The 16,820-nt window shown below is 41.4% G+C and overlaps 1 protein-coding gene across 1 annotated transcript in view; it reads left to right on the top strand.

Moving 5' to 3' along the window:
- Positions 1–5,365: 5,365 nt before the first annotated feature.
- arhgef19 (Rho guanine nucleotide exchange factor (GEF) 19) overlaps positions 5,366–16,820 on the top strand; it is a 37,464-nt gene continuing 26,009 nt past the window's right edge. The window contains exons 1-2 of the mRNA XM_050065815.1: positions 5,366–6,964; positions 9,493–9,734. The gene's annotated coding sequence lies outside the window, so the exon portion shown is untranslated. The remainder of the gene's footprint in view (positions 6,965–9,492; positions 9,735–16,820) is intronic.

The following is a 16,820-nucleotide window of genomic DNA, read 5'->3' as shown; positions in this document are numbered from 1 at the left end:
TTATGGGTTGTTGGCATGGTTCATCATTTCCTCTATTAACACTGTTGTCCATGTTTAATGTAAAAGTTTGACAGAAATTAGATCAATTAATGAAAAAGCTTGCCTTCAAGCAGGAAGTAAACAGGAAGCAGCAGAGCAGTACAAATACATCTGCATATCAAACACAGCCTGTACATTCACATTGTTTGTGGAGACAGTGGAGACAGTCCCATAGAGTGTATTTTCACCCTCGTCTGTGTGTGTGTGTCCCTGTGCTCTGACCCATGCTGTTGTGATGTGTTTCATGTAGTGCATGTTGCTGGATGAGGACAGGTGAGTACACAACACGTAAGTAAATGGCATTCTGGAGAAGGATGACATTATTTCAGTCATCATAGCAGAATTGATCAAATTAAAATTGACTTAACACATTCAGTACTTTGGTAATTTTCAACCTGGACCATATTTTCCCATGTTTTTAAGTCTAATTAATGAATGTGAACAAAATAGTAAAATAGTAAAATCATTTTTGTTTTAACCTGAAACAGCCCCAAAATTGCTATCGCCAAACTCACCAGACACCAGACAAAAACAGTAGTTTTATCATTGCAAAACACACTTCATCCAACATCCACAGAAACAAAATAAAGCTTAAAAACTGTCTTGGTTCATCTTTTAACTGTGCCACCAAGAACAAACTCTGGTTTGGTTGGAATAAAACCTTAATTTACAAGTTAGGTGTGAAACTAGGCTGACATTATACATGCTAAAATTGCTCTTTATTTAAACGTGTCTGGTTGCTTTGACAAGTCCCATTTCAGGGCTGTTTCTGGTTAACCCCAAAAAGTATCTTAATCTTTAACAAAACCATCTATTTCTGTAGGGAACCTTTCCACAATGTTGTTAGAATATTGTTATAGACAGGCTGCTGGCAGAAAACATGGGAAAATAAGGCCCAGGTTGACAAATGCAGAAGTTACCCTTTAATTCATGAAACCTAAAATACATACAGCACTACAGCACAATAACACTTATTATTGTTTCTCAATATAACTATATTATTGACTGATAGATGTGATGAATACATACATAAGTCAACAGAATATCTGTAAAGACAGGGTCCAGTGATGGACAGGGTCCCTGCTAGGAATTATAGTCACAGTTTATGGTGTTACAGCTGTTGTTAGAGGGCTCACAAATAGTAATAGCGCCCCCTGTCTCTCTGTTTTTGAGCTGGTTGATGTTACTGAGAAGTGGAGAAATGCAGAGTGACTGTATACAAGCTGAGAGAAGAATGTTGTAGCTGCTCGACTAGGGCTGGGTGATACAGGGGGAATCCATATCCCAGTATTTAAAGGAGCATTATTTCAGTACCGCAAAATAAATGTAATAGGTTAAGTTATTAAATTCATGTTTAATGCTGTTACCTGTGTTCCGCTTTATATTTTATTACACACAACTCTTTCAATGTTTTGTTACAGTTTTGCTTGGAAATCAGTTATTTTGAAAGCATAATTTTGTAAAAAAAAAAAAAAAGAGGCAGCCCAGCCCTGTGCTCGACATAGACTACAAGTAGGCACAAAACTCAAGGTAATTAACTACAACTACAACTACGGCCTCGCCAGTGTAAGTTGTCTCACATCTGTCTGTGTCAACTATGGAGTTAGAGAGAGGACATCACCAGCTAGCTTAGCATAAAGACTAGAGGCAGCTACATCTCCTTAATACTTTCTGAGCTGCATCTCTTGTTACATCACTGATGGCCAAATTCAATCTTTATGCACAGGTCATAATTTTAGCTTCTGTAAAGGTACGATGCTACCAAACCTAGCTGTAGATAAGACTATTTGGGAGGCTGCACACACTCACTGTAACCAGATGTTCATCAAGAAACGGTTATAAACACAAAACTCCTCTAAAACCACAAATCATCATGTTTACATTTTAGCTTATGTTAGAGGTTATACAGTTAAGGGCCTCTTCACACCTGAAATTCCAGCTGTATACGCTGTATACATTTGATCGGACTAATTTTAGTTTCACATTGCCATCATGCAAGTGCACTAAAAATGTTACATGACATACTTACATCCTGTCGTCTGAGTTTTGTGAGGTTCTCGAACTAACTCTTTATAAACTAGTCTCCTCCTCTCCCCATGTGCTACCACAGCTCATTCAATGTTGCGTTGTTTATGGACAAACTGAATCCTACACTGTACATTTACTACCACATGACAACTTTACTGCTAATTTCTCCTCTGCTCCAACCGCCAACACCCGTCTGCTTTGAGCGCAGCCACTGTCACTCTCTCTGTCAGTAAACCACACATATACACACACACTGCGCACTGAGGTGCTACACTACTCTTATCACTTGATGATAGCCTATCCAAACTTCCTGTAATCGATCCGAAAGTCCAGACGATCCCAAATTGTTTTCATGCCAGAAACAAAACAAATCATGGTACAGTTTGATTCAGACAGAGACCAGTTCTTTTCATCTGTCCAGCGAGCTTCAGAGGTTCTGCTCAGTGTATTTTTGAACTTTGGTCTAAACCAGGCTAGCTGTTTCACCCTTTTTCCAGGCTTTATGCTATGCTATGCTTACCACGTCCAGACCGTAGCTTCATACTTAACACACAGACGTGACCTTGACTTTAATCTAATCTCTAGTCTCATTCTCGGACAGAACACAAATCAGTATATTTACCAAAATGTTTTAAGATTCTCAGTAATTGAAACATTATCTTTTATAGCTGGTGTCATTTAATATAAGATAGTAGCAGCCAGATGTAATTCAGTAGCATGTTGCAACAGAGATTGTCTGTCTGCTTTTTTTCCCTCTCCATACCTCTCACTGTAGTCGGTCTGACAGAACTAATTCTGCCTTCTGTTTCTCTGCTCCTTCCCCATTCCATATGTGTCCAAACCCAACTACACTGCCTCCCCTGAAGGAAGCAACGCGTCCTTTGGAATCATGAGTTAGGACTCCAGTGTGGAAAATGAGTGGTTTGAGGGGATGTTGGAGGAATAAAAGACGCTCCTTCACATCTGGAAGAACATCAGTGAACTCTTTTCTTAGTGGATTACGGTTTCTGCACTGGGATTCTGTTTTTATTTTACTAATGTGCATACTGCTGTGCATACATTTTGATTAGCAGGTGTGTAATTGAAGCTGAACTCACCCCAAACTTAGTTCACCCATCTTTTCATTTGGAGAACACAGTAAGTCATCATTTTCAGGCTGACACACTGAAAGTCTATTACTTTTATTCATACTAGGCCTATACAAATGGCGTCTTCATATGTTCCAAATCTGAAAAGGATCCAACTTTACTATCCAAACTGGGTTCTGACCATATAGCAACTGGTCCCCAGCCTGAGTGGACCCTAAAGAAGCAGAACAAAAACACCCTGAAAAATGTGATTATGGTAATATATCGTAAGCCTGCATCAGTCTCTCTGTTTTTTAACTGGGCAGAAATATAAAATTACTGCATAACTACACATCTAAATGAATAGTGAAATGTATCAGGCCCTGCTTGTTTGGGGAAACACTCAATAGCCTCTTGGCCAAAATGCAACACTCTCAAACTAATAGGCACAATATCTTCCATAATGAAGCCACATCCATGTAGTTGTAGTAGTTCAAGTGGCTAGCTAAAGTTGCAGCATGAACTGTTAACATTGTCAGACTGTTTTCAGGTTCTGTTGGGTCCAGTAAGAATTTCACACAGACCTGACACGTGCAACAATTTGTTTCAGACCCACCTTGAGGGTGACCCATGACCCAATAGTATTACATTGATGGGTTGTTGTTTTTTTAATGACACAAACTAGTAACTTAATTCCCCCTGAAAGACTTGGTTTTGCTGACCTCCTGTGGTTTTCACCTTGATGCAGTGATGTACAGGTGTACTCCAGGACCCTGTTATATCACTGTTGGATGTGGTTGTGGGTGCAGAAGAATACACACACAACCACACCCATTACTGAAGCTGGGTGTGGCCAGAGGTGAAACTTTCAACCATGGAGAGCAATGAAACACCTCTATTCAGCCGACTGTTAGGTTACTCTTTAAAGGGGCATTCCAGTGATTTATTCCCCTGACTAAGTCCTGGTGCAGGTCAGACTTTGAAAACGATTGCTCTTACATTTCCTATTATACAATGTCTTTTGTAGAGTTGTGAAAATGGGGGAGTTATTTTGGAGTAAGTAAAAGTGTGGATAATTTTCTGCTTAGAAACTCTCAAAAAATATCAGGAACTGAGGGTTGTCAACACCCAAGGCACATCTCGATAAGAAACATCCAATTACTGACCTTTTTTTTTTTTTTTTGACTGACAACCTAATCTGCCGCTTAAATGAATTCACTCCGGGCCACTTTTGGCTAAATTTGTCAACTATGGCTTATACTTAGAGTCATCCGCCAAGTTGAAATGACTCAAACTGATGGCCATAACAAAAGCCTTTACCGTATGCTCACATTGTCCAGGACATTAATGTGACACTCTTTGTGTTTTAATGTTGATATTATATAACATTACAGATATAATTAAAACAAATATTTGCAACCCCTCCCTCTTCACAACTTAATTAGACTCTCCCTGCTTGGTAAATTTGTTCAGTATGTATTTTGAACTCCATCCATAGTCTTCAACCACCACCCCAACTGCCTTGTGACGTGGACTGCTTCCTTCTTTATTCCTTCTTTATTCCTTTAAGCGCAGTGGTCACATGACCACAACCTTCTTGATTATGTGGGTTATACACAAATTGTGTAGTATTACTTTTCTTATGTATATGTTCAAACAGTGCATAAGAATAGCCCATGTGCTCCCCATCACACTCTGTCTGCTAGTAATTGAGTTATTACTAAAAAATGTTCATAATTATGTTGTGGTGACCCATTGGTAGCTTTGTCACCTTCTACCTATGCCAATCCTCAATGCCTATAAGCAGTTTCACATAGATTGACAATGTCAGTGAGTAGAAAAACGTGGGACAGACAGAATGACTGACTGACAGAATGACACACTGACAGTTTCCGTGACTATGTACAGCATACCATACCATGACTTAGTCATATAAAAAATTAGGGGAAAAAAAACAAAAAAAAAACATTGGGCCACAGGGGGAGCCACAGCGATCGGTCGCATTTTAGCCAGTTTTAAGCATTTTTCTGTTGTTATAGCGCCACCCAGTTACCAATTAGAGTTAAATTTCTCCAGTCACCTTGAGGCGTCCTGTTCTACATATCTACCAAGTTTAGTAAAAATCGATATGGCGGTTAGGCCTAGATAAGAACTTAGCTCTCTAGCGCCCCCATTNNNTGTTCCTCATGAGGAGAGGCATCTCTGTGCAAAGTTTCATGTCTTTATGACATACGGGGCATGAGATATGCCCATTCAAAGTTTGCAATTTCAATCGGTTGCGAGAGCGCCCCCCTTTGGCCAATTCATGTAATATTGCTTCATTCACATCCTCCCATGACCCTCTACCACTGTGCCAAATTTCACATGGATTGACCAAGTCAGTGAGGAGAAAAACGCGGAACAGACACACCCACAGACAGAGTTTTCGTCATTATATAATAAGATGTTCAGAGATGGGTTTTTTTTGTTTTTGAGGTAATGAAACTACATTTATGGACCACGCAGGACTCGCAGAGAGGTGGTCGGGGTGGATGGCGGTCATTCGAAGTGCAGGACTGTGACACCAGAATCCCGGGTTTACGCCCTGTGTCCTGTCTGTCAGGTTTAGGCAACAAGAGTACTTTGGATAAGGTTCAGGAAAGATCCTGATCTCAGTTATAGGTCAATTAAAAGTGGAATAATTAAAATAAAAACATACTTTCTAGGAGACACGGCTGCTCTCATCATAAGTAAATTGATCTTAATGTGTAAAATCAGTGGTGTGCCCCTGTAAGTTTACATTTTGGTTATTTTCTTCATGATGATGGTCAAAGTGCACCTACCTTTTCACACTAGCTGATACTGTAAGATGTCAAAGAACCTTTGTCCTGTTAATTTATAAAAGGCTTTGACTATGCGCTGTTATTATCACATAGATTATCTGTTGTCTTCACTGTGCTGAAGAACATCTGCAAACATCTACACCCTCATCTGCAATGTATGCAATGTACATACACATATACTGTACATGTTTACTGTCCCTGGATGCTGAGCATGTCCGTCTTTTCTACCTGAACGCTTGGCAGAGTTTCATGTGAAGGATTTCTGAGCGTTGCTGCTGTAAGATACTGTAAACAGGAGTGAACTAGTACCTCAATATAGGACATATTTTGTGTGTGAGATGTTTTGCATTTAAGACCTTTTAGACCAAAATAAATGTAGTTTGATGAATGCATTTGTCTCCTCAGCGTGGGATTCTGAAATGCTGATGTGTGCGCTGGGAGATCCTGTTCTCACTGTGCTGTAGGGATGTACTTTATGTTATCACGCATTTCCATCTATCCTCTCCACTTTCTTCTTCTTCTCCCCAAACAGCAGAGACCTGCAGACAGTTACTGTAAAGAAGACGCTGATTTATTAGGAGTCAGAAACAGACAGGTGTTCCTTAATGATTTCTCTCTTCCTCTCCCTCCTCCCCTCACAAACTCCACCAGTGGCTGTGGCCTTGGGCAACTCCTCACCTTTATTTTATCTCCTCTTCCTCTCCCTCTTCTTACCCCTTCCTGCACTCCTCTCCCTGTCTCTCTTATTTCACTTTTGTCATCCATGTTTTTTTAATATCCACTCTCCCTTTCCCTCCCTTCCCTCTCTCTCAGCCACATTCATCTTCTGATTGTTATGATTGCTGTGCGTTCCTCTGCCATGGCCTGCAGGAAGAGTGAGTTAGTACATGTCAGTGAGCACAGGTATGCACTGTGGACACCGGCTGGCTCATTCACCGGCTGCTGGAGCGAGGAAGGAGACGCTCGTCTGCACGGGCTGAACAACCGAAGCTCCAGATCAGCCACAAGGTAACGATACAGCAATCGACACACTGCAACACTGCAAGTGGAATACCCCGAAATATATTTAAAACCAATTTATTTTACATTTTTATTTGCATTTCTGAAGATGCTGATTCATTTCTGAGGTCTTGAGTATGATGCAGATGTACTGTAGAGCTGATTGATCTGTCTGTAATCATAAATGAATAAGAACATGTTTACAATATTGATATACTGAACATCACAATATACAGAACATATGCAAAATCACATGCAAGAATCAAACTGATGCAACTGTTTCCTTTAAGTCAGTAAATCCTGCAGAACCTTATGTGATCATTTCAACAAATACAATTCCTCTAAATGCTGATAATCAATTTTCTTTCCCTGTGCAGATTTTATATTGAAAATTAGCAACAAAACAAAAAAACAACCTCAGTTTACAAATGTGAATATTTAACTCTATTAATAACCTCTTAAACCTCACTGAGCCCAGAGATGATTATTTTCTTAGTTATACCAGAGATCCCAGACTGTCTATGTGTAGTTAAATTAAAGAATATGCATGAAATTTGTTTGAAGTTCTGCAAAAGAAAGATTATTTCCAGTTGATGGTGAGGCCACAAATCTTAAAACTTACATTAAGGTTGTGGTTCTACTTTTTTTTTTTTTTTTTTTTTTTTTTTTTAAACCAAGCGAAAATACACATTACTGACATATAATCATCTTATAAAGTGGGTAAAGGTCTCAGTAAGTCATCACCTATTTAGAATGCCTGACATTACTAGACCAAATTACAAATGCAAAATAGTTTGGAACCTCATTTTTTAGTCTAAGGGGCATTTTATCAATGCTGAGCAGCCAGTGACCAAGTCTGTCCTGTGTAGACGACCAATCAAAGCACATTAGGGCAGGATGTGGTGCAAGGGGAAAAAGATAACATCTAAGCAACAAAAAAATGTAAACAGGCTACAGTGAAAAGAGATGAGCTGGTTTATTGTGAGTTGGTGTGTTCAACTTTTGTTAAATCCTGACATAAATACAGCAAACACATTTTTCTTCTCAAGAAAAGCCTTAATTTTTTTCTTCAAAACTTACACGATATCAGCTTCAACAGAAAGTTCCACGTCGGCTGCAGCTATCTCAGCTGTTTTTTGAAAATGCTGTAACGCCACCCCTCTCTATGGTCTTCGTCTCAAACCCACCCCATATTAAATAAACATTTGTGATTGGCCCAGCAGGTCTCAGGCTGCTGGCTGTCTGTCCAAAGCGAAGGAGGACCAGATGTATATGCCAGAGCTATTAAAACATGAGCTGACAGATTTGTCTGGTTCTCATGCAGAAAACTATTCAGAGCATTTCTGCAGAAAACTGCTGAATAAGCTAAAGGAAGCAATTTGCAGGCCAAAAAAGCCAAGACAGAAAGCTAAAAGAAGCTAAAATGGGTGATAGTCAGGATCATCTCATAGTTTGGGGCCATCACTGCAAGCGACACCTTTATTACACAGTGATTTCATACACTGTTGCTACAAGATAATTATTAGGGCAGCTTTAAATTTACTGCGGAAACAAAGGGGGGAAATGTATGTTAGTGGTTGAAATAGCTGTGTTAAGCAAATGTGCCCCATGTTTTTTATTCATAACTTTATTGTTCATTTTATCCAACCAAAAATATTTTAAATTGCCAATACTGAAATCAGTGTTGCCACTTAAAACATTTTCTGTGAAAATATTGATACAAAAAGAGCATCACAGGCAGCTCTCAAACCTTTAGTGACCTATTTTCCTCGAACAAAAATGGGGACAATTAGACGTCCACCAGTGTCCCGAGGTAACCTACCCCCACCAGCACCACCGCCACCGCCATTCTTTTCATGTTTGATTAGTGAACATAGTTGATACAGCAGCAAGCAGGCAGCACTGAGAGAGATGAGGGAGCTCAAGCATGCTGTGGCAGCTTTTTTCTATCACCAACTCACAGTTTGACATTTAGTTAAAGCTGCATGAAGGCACACACACAAACAAACACAAACACAGCCACAGGCATTTCTGTGGATTGATCTGCACACACAGTGATGCACACACATGCACAAAGACTATGCAAATGTGCACTGTTGCATGTTTGTCCCTGTGCTTGTTGTGAATGCATACCTCACACATGCACATGAACACACACAATGCATACGCTTCTGCTGATAAAGTGCACGTGCACACTGTACACACACTCCCACCGAGGAGCAACCTTTTTCTACCCAAGTGCGTCTGCTCCCTCCTCTCTGTGTCTCTTTCTGTCTCAGAGCAGGTGCTGAAATGAGACACTAAATAACTATTAGAGTTAGAGGAAGGGCGAGAGAGGGGGAGGAGAATGAGAGAAAATGAGAGAGCACTTCCCCAACAGTAGCACAGAGAGAGAGAGACAGAGAGAGAGAGGGAGGGAGGGAAAAGGAGCGAGAGGGAAGGGAGAGCAAAGGAGCTTAGAGAGGGGATCTGCATTGTAAGTAGCTCTGAGAGCAGCAAGTGGTGGCTGTTTTTCAACCTGTTTTTGTTTTCTGGAGGAGGCGGTGGACGAGAAGAAGGAGAAGGACCGGGCAGAGGAGCACAGATTTGAAAAAGTCTGAGCTGAGTTTCAAAACGGAAAAAGAAACTGAGGGAGGAGAAGAGGGGGAAGAGAAGCCGGGAGGAACACAAGGCAGCAATGGATAGCAGAGTGGCTCAGCCTGACCCTGGGATGGCATGGATTCACACACAGCTGCTGGCTGCCGTCCAGCACACACACTAGGCAGCTAACACCAATGAGGTACAGTACTGGAAAAAAATGCAACTCTTAAATGAACAAAGCAGAGAAATGCTTTCACACTCCACGCTCTTTTTTCTATAAGTTGGAGATTTTTCCTGAGTGGAAGTTGAGCTGTGTTATTTGTTGTGCTTTGTGCGGCAGTGCAGCTTGTCAGGTGCGTTGCATTTATCTGACAGCATATATGCTGTGAAAACAAAGGCAGATACTGTTTATATGTGGGACACAGGAAACATCATGGGTGTGAGACGGGTTATCAGGACTCTGTTTCCCCCGAAATTTTTATCTCAACTAACAAAACCAGCTGTTTAAATAAACTACTCCAACATATGCACATGCATCACAGTGGAATACAGGACTAAAATGTGAAATCTGACAGTTTCTCTATCCTGCAACACAAAAGTTGCTGATCTGCCAAATATCCAGCACAAGTATATGCATAAATCCTGCCAGTGGGATTATTAGCTCCACTATTCATGTATTCTGTTGGAAGAAGTTGCCGCTTGCATCGATAATGTTTCCAGCAGCTCCCTAGGCAGTGCAGAGTGAGGTGAATGTGATGGTAACAGTGCAGCAGTGAGTTGTTGCAGAGCGGGGCAGGTAAGTGCATGTCTGGAGTATGTCGGATGAGGGGTTGTTAAAAACTGTACACGGCTGAAAACTTCTCTGTTCTCCTTTGTGGGACATTTTAGCATAAAACTTAATCACCTTTTATGCCTGTTGCTTCACGCAAAGACAGATCCGGGTACGAGGAGTTAACTGAGTACATGGATCTGTGTGTGCTCTTCAGTGTGTGAATGCATTTATGTGGATATGTGTTCCCAGAGGCAGAGCATGGTGGTTTAGGTTTTCTTTCCTACTCTTTCTGTGTTTGTTTACTCATGTGGAGCTTCCAACCGGTTGTTTACACAGCTTCAAGAGGGATAAACAACAATGCAGTTATGAGATTCAGCCAGCTAGGTTATGCTTTTTAATTCTGAGGAAGCTTCTTTGCAGTATGGTAGTTGTGACACACATGTGAGACACGTTACCACCATCAAGACTTTTTCCAATTAGAAAGAGGGCGTACTGAGGTGATGGCTGCCTTTTCTGTCTGCCATCTGGATGACTCAGTGTATTGTCATGTGAGTTGACTGCTGCTGCTGCTGCTGCTGCTGGTGTGTGTCTGTGTGTATGGATAGTCTGGAGGTGTATATTTTGGCTGGAGCGCAAATAGATAGCTGTGGGTGTTGTAGATTATCTGATTTACTACGATACGTCTGGACTGGAACGCAGCACCTGCACACTGGGCAGACGTGTACCAGCACAAAGCATAAATCAGGACCTTGAACCGTTTTACTGCATCTTTATTACAGGCTGGAGATCCCCTGTATGATGGCAGACATCTGATAATTTTTTGAATAGTCATCACATTGGGGAAAAAAGAGACTTCGGATGAGTGATTTTCTTTTACCTGTGATTGAATTTCGAGCCCGTGAGCACGCTACTGTACATTTGAGTTCCACCTGCATGCCTGCTCATATCACACACAGATTTATAACTCAGCTCATCACAGGGCCCCTCCCGCTTCCCACTTCCTCCCCCCCACTCATATGTCTGGAGAGCACCTGCCCCATCACCTGCCACTCAGACAGTGGCTGTCTGAGCGTGGGGTTGCGTTCCAGGATGCCACACCTCACCCTCCTTCTACCCCCATACCTCCCTCACCTCCCCCTGGCTCACCTTGCATGCAAATGCTACCCGTGCTCCTCGTTTACATTCACGTGCGCACACAGACCCCGCTGCTAACCTGAACGTGACTCTACTCTGGCTTGTTTTTCTTTAAAAACTAGGCTAAAACCATTAGGCATCACTGACTGAAAGTAACCTGCACCTTAGTGACACAAATATTTTTTTGCAGGCCCTGTCACTTTCCCAGTTTTTTTGGCTTGTGGCCTAAATAGCAGCGGCCTTAATAGCCCATAATAGCAGCCCTTGCTCCTGCACGTGTACAGTTGAGTTGCTTTGTTTGTCTCCCGCCTCGGTTTAGTGGTCAATTTCAGAGGAATGAGCCTGCCGAGTCATCCAGGGAATGTGGAAAAGTGTCTCCGTGTGTCAGAGGGTCTCAACCGGGGGCTCAGTGCCTCCAAAGTCGGACATGAACTTGTCAGCAAACCTGGACTATAAAAGAGACCACCTACTGAGTTAAACCCTGTGCATTCACTTAATAATAATACAGTTATATGATGGGTTTGATTTATACGTAGAAAAATTGATTTTCTAAGACAAACAAAGAGCTGTAGCTCCCTGCACAGTGCACAGGCTCTGTCATCTATTAGTTAATCTTCATGTCAGAGAGAATTTGGCCCATGCACGAAGGTTATAACAGACAGAAACTCGAGCCCAGAGGCAATATGTGCAGAGCACTGCACACGGCTGTGTTGCTGCACACCTGTCTAGCACTGTAGCCCTTGGGTTATTTCACATTGTGACTCGGCCAATAAGACGCTGTGTGTGTTTTACATTTGTACTTTTGCAAGATAATACTTTTTTGGCTCAGGAGGAGTTGCTTTTTCACTGAAATGTTGTTTTTTGTGTCTCTTTGCTCTTCAGAGAAAGAACCCACACAAACCAGGTGTTTGACAGCAGCAACTCTTCTTTTCTTTTTCAACGTCTTCAAGGGCGTTTCGCTCTCTTTCACTTCGCTCTCTTTAATCCTGATGACACTCCTGGTATTCAGTGTTTGGCTTTGAATAGTTTTATAGCTTTAGCTCTGGGATGAAGTGGAATGGTTTCTGGATGGTCAGCTCGTTAGGTGTGCTCCACTTTTACCCGATCACATTTCAAAACAACAGGCAGCCCGGTGGACGGCTTGTCCGTACCTGTCCAGATAATAAAAGCAAGAAGTAGGGTGGAGGAGGGGGAGCGAGGAGAAACTGCTGGTGCTCAGCTGGGAAAAAGAAAAAAAAAAGTGGAGCAGCGAGCTAGAAAACAGAGAGGAAGAGAGTACAAGTAAACACAGGAGCAGATGAATGCGAGAGATGCATCAGCAATTTGTTGTAAAGTAGGTCAGCCTCTTGAGAGCTCCGTGGCAAAGGATCAGATTGGAATCAAAGTGCTCTGATTGACAGTTTGAGTACAGCAAACCCAGCAGCCTCCTTTTCAATGAATTCAAACCAGAAAAATAAAAACACCAATTGAAACCACAGCAGATACATGAATGGCACGCTTGCTTTTAATGTTTCGCAATTACTGCAAAGCTTCTAGTGCTGATATGACTGAACAACGGAAAATGAATCACCAGTGACTTTGGGAGTGGATTAAAGGATAAGGCTTGGCATTTTTCATTTACAACGACTTAAACTTTTAAAGGATAAGGATGGTGATATTCTTATTGTCACTAAGTCTCATAAAAAGACCAAAACCAACAATGAATTAGTCCGTCCCTCAATACTTTCCAACCTCCCCACCCTGTCTTTGGCTCTTAGTTTGAAATCCATTGGTTCCCACTGGAAATAGAGATCTTCAAACAGTGTTTCACAAGTAAAGTTACATTTTTGAAAAAGGCTAAACAGTTTCCTGAACATCCTGGGCATTTCTAGTTCTCAGCAAACTTTACATTGTATTTGCTGGGAACTATATTTAGTGGTGGATCAATCGACATTTGGTGCTGCATTGAGTCTTTATAGCAGGTCAGTATTTATGGGATTGACTGAAAATTGACTACAGTGTGTGTTCATGGTAATGAAGGAACATGTCACCCAATGCAACAGTGTGGCTCACTGATGTGTTTTCAGTCATTTTTTGGACAACAATGACAGCTCTGTGGCTCAGACTGTTTGGTTTTTGTTCTTTTTATGGGGATGATTAAGCTTTAAATGCTTAAAGTGGAAAGGGACAACTTTCCAGGCCCAGCATTTTGAAGTGGTATCATTGTTGACGCTGCTGTCGTAAAGACAACTGGATCACTTTCTTTTTAGCTCAGGGCCCAGTACCTAAATACAACACAGGACACACTGCATTTTGTTTTCCACATTTACTTTGGTTGTTTCACCAGCCACCATCTCTGCTACGTTCTTTGCAACTGCAGTTGATACTCTTTGGTAACTTGCGTGTCAATTGTAACTGACAGTTGACGCGCTTTCTTTGTGCTATAAATCAAACCTTCATTTTCCTGGAACATCGTACACGGCGGCAGACAGAATTGCATAGGGAAAGCGAAGCTTATCGGGATTGGTGTAATGGTAGTTGATGAGGTGAGTGTACTACTAGGTAGATGGGTAGATTACCAAAGAGGAAGTGAGTATACTCTTTTATATATTCCAGTGGCTTTTTGGCAGATAAGTAGGTACTCTGTAAACGGCCAGAAATATACCTGTTTATACCCTGAAATATTTTGGGGGTTTTAGACTGTTGGTCAGACAAAAGAGGATTTTTGAAGACGTCACCTTCGGATATTGTGGCGAGTATTTTTAACTATTTTCTGACATTTTAAAGACTAAAATTCATCAAAAACACATTTTAAATCTACAGATTAATCAACATAACCTTTTAATTGCGGGCATTAAAGTGTAAGGATGGGGCTCTTTGACACATTGTATACTGGCTCTCCGCTTTTATTCCATGGTGAGGTTTTGGAGAGATTGTTGCTAATATAGTAGCTGTATGAAACATAAAAAGGTTGTCGAGTTATTTTTCAAACTGCGTTTTTGATGATGGAGTCAGGAGGCTTTTGAACATACTGGATACTGGATTTAATTTTTCATATGTCCATGTAACCTGACAAAACATACCTAAATCAGCACTCCTTTACTTAGAATCTCATCGCATACAGAAAACCATGGTCTGTCAGAAGGTACTGATTATGAGATTTTCTGGATTTACTGCGCGTTGGATCCTTGGCCCTCCATCCACTCGGTAGCTTTTGCGACTTATGACAAAGCACCATAATTAGACCGGGTTATTTCCATAAGATTGTCAATAGCTCCTTTGTGTCTTTACTATCCTGTGTGCTGTGTGTCTCCTGTATGTCAGCTCATCTGTGACTGCAGTTGTTATGGTGGCAGAGTAAAGCCGGGGGAGGGGAGGTTAAAGGTCCAAAAGTCTTGCCGTTTACGTGTGAGATGGTGACCATTTTTTCAGGCTTTTAAATTAGAGATTGCTGTTTGTCTGTTTCAGTTAGCGGGAAGCCCGTCAGGTCAGACAGGGTCAGGAAAGGCCTCTCTATGTCTTGTCGCTTTCAATCAAAGACAGTTCAAGTCTCAGACACACACTCATATTCAGGTGCACCTTGTGTGTGTCATAGTTTGTGTGAGTGTAAGCCAGGTTGTCAGTGTGCATCTTCATAGTGTCTTGGAAGGTCGTGGGTAAGTTGCCTGAGGCTGTAGAGGCGGATTAGTAGGACCCACACCATGTGTAAACATTTGGGTACCCCTCCCACAACCACCCGCCTCCTCCGTAGCCTCTGGGGTGCTCACCTGTCTCAGTGGGTGGAGGCTACAAGTGGAATGAATACCAAGAAACTCCGTGACCTGGATTCACTCAGTCGCTCTCACACCACGTCTGATCTTCCCAAAAAACATGCAGCTTAGTGCGTCACCTTGACATCTGCTGCGCGTCCTCTGATTGGAATTCGAGTCTTGCTGAGGAGTTTGTTTTGATTGAGAGATTTAGATTAAGCCAATTAAAATACCAAGAAGACATTCAGGTATTTTAGATGTACTTTCCAAATGTTGTGCAAATAAAATTCTAGTTCTCATCAGCTGGGTGGACGCAAATCACTTGGCAACTGACAATCATCTAATCATAAGGCGAAACTTTACCATTTATAATATGCAAGGCCACATCATTTCTTGACAAGAAACCTGTCTACCTCAAACAAGCATAAAAACCCATTGCATAATGTCTGAATTTCATCAACAAGTTCCCAGTTGCCCTTAATTGTTTTTATGTCAACACGTCATAATTTGCATCAAAATAATTGGATGGTAAACTGGCACACATGACTGCGAAAAGATGTGGTGAAAATTTGAGGTTTGTATTTTGAAAAGCTACTTTAGAGCCACATCAGCCTGCAACAACTCAAGATAACTACACAGCCTGCTCCTTCATTCAGTAAAATCAGGAGAATATTAACATATTCTGCATTGAAAAGTAGCGCAACTACTTTGTAATTCCAGTTTAAAAGTTGGGAAACATTCTTCTTCCTGTTGGCAAGTTAACAGAGTCTCATCACTTTGCCAGCGTTGATAGAAAATGTGACAAAAACACAGAGAGCCCATGAGGTTGCTTTTCCCAGCAGTGATGCTGAATTATGTCATGTCTTGTCCTAGCAGACAATGCTGGGCTCTTTAGTCTACTGCCTGGCAATTAGTGGTCTGATGTGACCGAGTTAAACTGCGATCTCACACACACACATGAGCTGGTCACACCACACTGTCAGGACACTCCAGTCTGTCTGACCAAACACACCGGGCTTACGCTCATGGAGAGAAGCTGTGTGTGGGGGAAGGGACAGACGCTGTGAAGTTTCCACAGTATGATCAGCGTTACATAAAATATAAGTAGGTTGGATATTCAGATTTTTTTGTAACACTGTAAACATTAAAATGGTCCTCCAATATGATTTTTTTTGTGACCTCAATCTGTGACCAGTGACAACAACTTGGCAAGGTTCACAGTGTCCTCTAAATTGAACAAAATATTTTTTCACTTCGCACATTTCACATGACGTCACGTTCATGTTTTGCTCTAACCGATCAGTAGCAAGTGCATACTTAAGCATTGCCTCTGTTGCATATTTCACAACAATCAAAAACATAAAGATTTTTAAGTTACTTGTTAATATTTACTTATAACAACTTGTTCAGCTATGTCAATCTCATCCATGCAGCTGACTTTGGCTCAAGAATATGACATCCCCACCTTCTTAATCCTGCATACAAAGGTCTGCTTTGCTTGGTCTGGAACCAAGTTACTTAAACTCAGTGGTGCGTAGAGTTCTTAAAATACACTGCTCAAAAAAATAAAGGGAACACTTAAACAACACAATGTAACTCCAAGTCAATCACACTTCTGTGAAATCAAACTGTCCACTTAAGAAGCAACACT

This window comes from Epinephelus moara, chromosome 16 (assembly GCF_006386435.1).
Source record: "Epinephelus moara isolate mb chromosome 16, YSFRI_EMoa_1.0, whole genome shotgun sequence".
NCBI lineage: Eukaryota > Metazoa > Chordata > Actinopteri > Perciformes > Serranidae > Epinephelus > Epinephelus moara.
The sequence above is the reverse complement of the archived record's forward strand: the minus strand, read 5'-3'. Positions and strand labels throughout refer to the sequence as shown.